Source organism: Sceloporus undulatus, chromosome 8, assembly GCF_019175285.1.
Source record: "Sceloporus undulatus isolate JIND9_A2432 ecotype Alabama chromosome 8, SceUnd_v1.1, whole genome shotgun sequence".
Classification (NCBI taxonomy): domain Eukaryota; kingdom Metazoa; phylum Chordata; class Lepidosauria; order Squamata; family Phrynosomatidae; genus Sceloporus; species Sceloporus undulatus.
In genome coordinates, this window is record NC_056529.1 from 10,809,438 (window position 1) to 10,816,464 (window position 7,027).

A 7,027-nucleotide genomic window follows, 5' to 3' on the forward strand; every position below is an offset into this window, starting at 1 on the left:
TGTGCTACGACTAACGAGCGCATTAAAATTAAATTGTATGCTCGGTGTTTATGACGGAAGCTGGAGTAGGCTGCTTCATCTGCCAGGTGTTGGCAGTCGAAATCTATACATAAATCAATGGAGTTTTAGTGAACTTTAGCATTTAAAGAGCAGGGGAGCAAATATTCAAAGGTTGCTTTTTAAAAAGGAGGGGGGAAAAACTCTAGAAATATACAGAATGAAAATGGAGGTTATATCTCCTTTTTAAACCTCCAAGAAGATTGACTGTAAAAGAGAGGGTTTATAAGCAATGTTTGCAGCAAAGCATATACATCATTTGCTGAGTCGTATATTCAGACCCAATCACATCGTCTCTTAAATGTATTATTAGTATTCTGAGGTGCAGGATGTACTAGAGGGTCCCATCACAGATTAGATTCTTTCTACTTTTGGTTGGCAAGAAGAAAAATCCCATGACTTATTGTGCAACTTTATGGTTTCAGAATGCTTTCACTCTTGCACAAAATGGATAGCAAGGGAAGACAGGAGACTTGAATGAGCGCATAGACAAACAAACAGAGACATTTATATGCTAATGACAATTTTTTACTGGCATGGGCAAATCAGTCTAACAAAACCACAGAAGCTGCCATTTTAATCTTTGTGAGCATGTATGAACTGCAGCTTTCTTATCGAAAGTTGGGAACTTGGGCTGCCACAGCTAACATACAAAGGAAACCATTGTGTCAGTATACTGCAACATTACATCTTCCGTATATGTTCCAGGGGAACCCTAAATCTTAAGCCTGTCTGGATAGATGAATAACAGAATGAAGAAACAACAAAGAAGGATGTCATGCCAGATTTTGGTGTGGTGTCAGAAATTCTAGAAAGAATCCAGTGAGTTTGCCGTGATTTTATCCCTAGTCAATAGGAACCAAATTAGGATGTATTTTTAATACCCACTTATTATGTTATGATATAATTTTAACTGTAGCAGCACCTTTATTTTGGGGGTTTGTAGTTTGGCTAGGCATTTAGAATTCCAGGCTGAAGGGCTCAAGTGAACCCTCCTGAATTCTAGCTCTAGAGCTCCCTATCAGAGAATTTAAGTATCTCAGAAAACAAACAATATCAGGATTCTCTAGGATCTTTCAAGTTAAGGTAGTATCATACGTCTATAACTGATTCATAGTCTACCATGCCTTGTCTAGGATGGGCAGGTTGGATATGGGACAGGGCTTCTATAACTTAGCAGCTGTCAGAGCAGGACAAAGTATTGTAAAACTCCATCAAGCAAGAGGAAGGTACCTCTCCTTCCTCACTAGTGCATAAAGGGGTGAGGGGTAGGGGCAGTGACAAGAACAGAGCTCCTGCGCACCACCCACCTTCCTGTCAATTGGCATGGCAGTAGCCATATTGGGAAGGTATGGCTGCAGCTGAAAGCTGGAGTTTGGAAAGTGGGAGAGAACAGGTATCTTTGTCCTGTTTGACAGAGCTTATCCCTGCCTCAGGATCTGTTAAGGATTAAATTTACAGGAGTCCAGATCCAAGCTTGCATACCTATTCATATCAAGATGCAAACATGTCCCAGAGCTGGAATGTAGTCGTCTATGTGCATATATTGTTTCATCTTCCAGCCATTTTAATTTCCCTTTGAAGACTTGGGAGTTTAGTTATGTTTAGGTCATCTGGCTGTGTCTGGAAATGGCACAGTATCTAACCTACTCTGAATTTATCTAATCTATCCCAGTCTGCAATCTTACAAACCTGGAAAGTTACTTTCAAAAAGTAAGAGTTTCAGTTGCATTTCTAATTCCAATGATAAGAAAGGTAGCCTGTTGTAGCTTTAAAAAGCAACTCCTTTTTCTCAAAAGTAACTATGGGGCTCTCCAGACCGTCCCAAAAGAATGGGCTGGGGGTGCCCAGTTTCCCTCCACAGGGATGCCACAGCAGCCAAACCACACGGTGTCCTTCCAGACCAAAAAGGACCTGGAAAAACTGGGTTATTTTTGGTGTATGGGGACAACATCACCAGTGCGCCATTGGTGCACTGTGACGCGTCCATGATGCAAGCATGGTGCCCAGACATGCAGACATGGTGCTGTGCTTGCATCATGCATGTTTGTGCCGTATGGACAGTGCCACATAAAGATAGCACCACCCATATGTGTTAGGGTTTGGGCTGTGCTTACTATATACATACTCCACTGAATGCAGATTCCTCAAGATACTTCATCTACACAACTATTTCTCTTTAACCATGCAGTCCCCATCCCTGCCCCATTCAGCCTGTGGCAAGATTCACATAAAATGTACAACAAACCAGGTTTACCTAAGCATTGAGCTTTTTCACAAGAGCTGGTCCCTTGTGTGTTGTGGGTAACGGAAAATGTCTTCACAGCAGCTAAGAGGTAGTGAAACTGTGTGGAAGGAAACACAATAATCTTGCAGAAAATAGAATATATTTTAGACAAGTACTTTCTTTAACATGCATGTTTTTTGTTCTTGTTCTGCTCCATCTTTGTACCAAGAAAATTTCAGCAGATTTCCTGTCCAGTATAAAAACATGTGAAAATTAACTTGTATACTAAGAGTCCTTACACTCCTCTCTTCCTTCTCCATTCATTTCAGTGAGGTGTGCACAGAAGAATTTGCAAGTGAATTGTGCCCAAGATATCAACAGGGACATTGCCTCCATGGCAAAATATTCTCCCTGAGTTTTCAAATTGTTAGGAAATTTATAACTTGATTATTTAGAACATTTGCTTTGCCATCCAAAAGTTTATAGTTATATCTTCTGATGGCTGATTTACACTAACCTAGCTGCACTGGCATCTTATTCAAATTGTATAAGGTTCATACCCAGTTAATTATATTTCTGTTATAAAACTAGCAAAACCTCAGGTGCCTTTGGGGCTGGGATTAGGATAAATGGTACCCAAGACATTTGCTCCAGTCTTGTTCTGCAGTGTCTTTGCATATACTACACCCTTGAAAGCTGCTGTTCTAGCATCATTCACCATTCTGTGGTCACAGTTCCAGAGTATCACAAAAATCTGTTTCTTCCGCTGTCAGTTCAATCGTTATGCATATTATTCATTATAGAATACACTGTAAGCCTTTCAATTTTAAATCCAATGTAATACTAACACTATAGGAATCCTCACAAGTTCAATTGTGCTGGATCACACTGTGCTATGCTGTAGTGATTGTGTAACCATTTTGATAATGTCTTGAGCAACCAAAATGCATAATCACTAGCAGAGCAAGCCTAACATTTGTATGACGATATTGCTGGATATAGGGTCAAGGAATTATGAATTTTAATGGCTCATAAGAATTATATACTTTACGGCTTATGCTGATGAATTGTCTTGAGTCTGTTCTTCCATTGGATGTAGAGCTTGGGGGGGAGCTAACCTATCTGGTGGATTCTGGGCCTGATAGTACTCCAAAATAACATTTCCCAGTTCTAATATGACTTGGATGTCATAGTAGAGCAAGCCAGTGTGCCATGGTGTTGAACTGCAACTATGGAGATCATGGTTCAATTTCCTTTTGGCCATGAAAACCACTGGGTGAGCTTAGGTAAGTCACACTCTCTCAGCCTCTGACAATGGCAAACTTCCCCTGAACAAATCTTGTCAAGAAAACTCCATGAAAGGTTCACCTTAGGGCTGCTATAAGTCGGTAATGACTTGAAGGCATACAACAACACCAAAGTAAAGCACATGTTTTGGAAGCAGAGAATGTTAAGATTACTCACCACTATCTACAATTCAAAATAAAGACCAGACTCTAGACTGGGAGAGAAGCCTGGTTTAGACCTTAGAAAGCCATTTGCAACCGAGGTAGCTAAAAAAGAGGATGCAACAGACTAATGTTTAGATTCAGTTTAATGAAAGTTCATACCACTGTTTGACTTTCACGTATAAACCCAAACTTAGCCCTGTCAAACGTAACAACAGTCAACCGAATGTAACTGTGAGGTGAGTTCACGCAACCTATAAGCAGTGCCATTTTGACATAATTTTAAATGTGCTGTCAGTTGTGGTCATCAAACAATACTTACTTCTCGCATCCTAATTCCACGTGAAACAAAACGGTGGTGAAAAAACATTCAAAACCAAAATCTTCCATGTGTGGGTTGTTCACCTCTTTTTGAGCTCTTTGTTTTCCTTGGTAGGTCAGATTGTCATCTAGTTCACACAAATATACCATCTCAGTAGAGAGTAAACTGGAAATAACCGTGAACACACACACACTCATAAGAAAGCAGTGACTTGAAATTGGGATGAGTGAGGCTGGGTTAAAAGAGAAAAGAGCTCTAAATCAAAATTGGATAAAGGTGACCCTGCTCTAACCCCACCCAAGTCGTGGCTTGTTACTGTATACTGTATATCTTCCAGCCATCAAATTTACGCAGTATCTTAAAATAACATTTGTGATAAATGTGCAATTTAACTAATTTATGGTGCACTGATGTGCTCAGGGCTACATGCAAGATGAAAATCTTAAATGGAGCTTGAACAGCTCACTTCACAACAAGAAATCAATATGCCAGATCTGAGAAAAGCAGCTCAATGAAGTCAACATTTAGCACACAAAAAGAGGAGGAAAAATTAAAACCAGTGAATGTATCTTTAACTTTTTGGCAGCAAGGCTTCTATAATTAATTGAAATATTGCATGTAGGTGTTTTTTGGGTTTTTTTTTTTTTTTAAGCAACTGCTGTTGGAGCCCAGATCTCTCAAGCAACTTCATTATATTTTCTTTTGGCATCAGAAATTGCAGCTCGGCTATTCTAATTATACCATTGCTTTTGTCGTGCAAACTATATTGTAATTTTCCATCCAAAGCAAGACAGCTTTGCATTGGAATGGTAATATTCACAATATTGGGGTAAGCTATTGCTTTTTAATACCTTTGCTAGGAAACATTTAGGTGATTAATTTGGGCTTTTTGTTTTTTGAGACAGTCTTTCTGAACTCCAAAGCAAAACATACTTCAGATTATCTTGTTAACTTTTTCACATATCTGTTTACCATGACCATTCACATTTTGGCTAATGTCCAGTTTCGTATGTGGATGATGTAAAAATCTTCCTCTCTCCCTCCAAATATACATAACATAATATGTGAACACTGACTGCTGCTTTTATGTGAGTTGTTACCACACACTAAATTCATCAGTTTCTTGAAAGTCTTCAAACATTTGCAACAGTGCAGCTGAGATTTTTGTAACTGGGGATTTCAGAATGTAGGTATGAAAGATAACATTCATCAGATTTCATACGTTTATTGAGATAGGATGGATGGATAGCTATGATAGAGCAGTTTGTTCAGTTCTGTATCTACTCAATACTACCTTCATCTGCAATGGAAAATTAATAAAGTAATCCTATGCAGTGGCAGGAGAAATGAGTTGACTGCTAATGGATAAATTTAATATTGTTTGCATTTTATAATGTGCCCCTAGGGAGTTTTTGAGCTTCTTGGTAAAAGGAAAGCTGTTGTTATAAGTTAGTATTGTGTTTATGTTTTGTTACTTGTTTAAGCCAACAAAGCTAAGTGTGTTAGCGATCCTCAAAGTTTAAAAGGAAAGGAAAAGGAAAAGAAAGGTAAACTCAATTAAGCTGTTCTGTGATCAAATTAAATCACCATTCCTTCTTTTTTTTTGGACAAAGTATATGCTTTTGCTTTGGGTGTTTTTCACAAAGGAAAAAATGTTTTCTTCTTTTATAAAAATCAAGCAAGTGAATTTATCTTGGCTGAAGGAAAGCAGAAAATCCATCCTCAGTTTCTCAGTTTGGATTTTAACCTTCAGACATCTAAACAAGATTACCTTGGACTGGGAATGGGTGAATTTGTCCATTTAGTTTTCTCCCACATTCATTTTCTTTTTTGAAAGGTTCCTTCCATCGATGAAATAATCCTTGTTGGTACGTTCTTCTTAAAAACAAGTCATGTGAAATTCTCAGCCTCCTGCACCAGCAAAGTTTAGAAGTTTGTACCTGCCCAGTATATGGTTGCTAAAAGTGAAGACCCTGTCAGGAAAACAAGAAGCAAATTTGCACCATAGGTTTAGCAAAGTGTATAAGGATTCAAATAAGACTTTTAAAAAGTTAGGTTCTCCAAGTCATCTGCCTGGATGGACAATTCTATCTATTTCACTTTCCTCTATGGTTATATTTTTGTTATTATTTCAGCCTTATTTCAGTTGTGAAGCCACCCACATGTTGCTAGACTACAACTCCCAACACCACAAGCCAGAATAGCTAGTGATGTAAAATGCTGGTAATTGCAGTCCAAGATAGGAACACATGGTTCCCAATCTTAGTTTAGAAGTTAGGATTTGGGCCACTTCAAAAACATGTATGGAGCCAGAGGTGGAAACTATATACCCACATGAGGCCCAAAACTTGGAAAAGTTATTTTGGGGTTGCAATTTTCTAAGTCCCCCAATCAACGTGGCCCATTCTGGGAGCTGTATTTGTAGTTCAAAAAAGTAACTTTACTAAGGTCTGATTTTTCTCCATGGACACACAACTGCATTCTCAGCTGTTCCTGTCTGGTGTAGTGAATGCAGTATAGATACCCATTGTCATCTCCTGTCAGTCATCTATTGGATGTTACAGGGAAGAGGAAGTAGTTTGTTGTTGTGAAGTCTAAGTTGGCTCTGATTTATGATGACCTTATGAATGAAAGACATCCACATCGCCTTGTCATCAAGCATTGGTTCCCACACAGTGTATCATAACAATGGTACACCAGGATTCTGCAGAGATGACCACTGAAGGTATAATGGCTGCTCAGTTGCTTCACTAATGAAAAGCCAAGGTGAACTTCTGAAATACTTGTTTGATGGTGCATCTCGGGGAATTTCAAAAGAAGGAAAATAGTGTGGTTGTTCAAAACTCTACCATGATTCAGTACTCGCTAGTGGTTCTCCTGTCAGTGGGGTGATGAATCTGTTCTGGGCTTTAATTTGACTTTTAAAGGAACTGTCCAAGGTGCTGTTTTGACAGAGACAATATTTATCTGGAT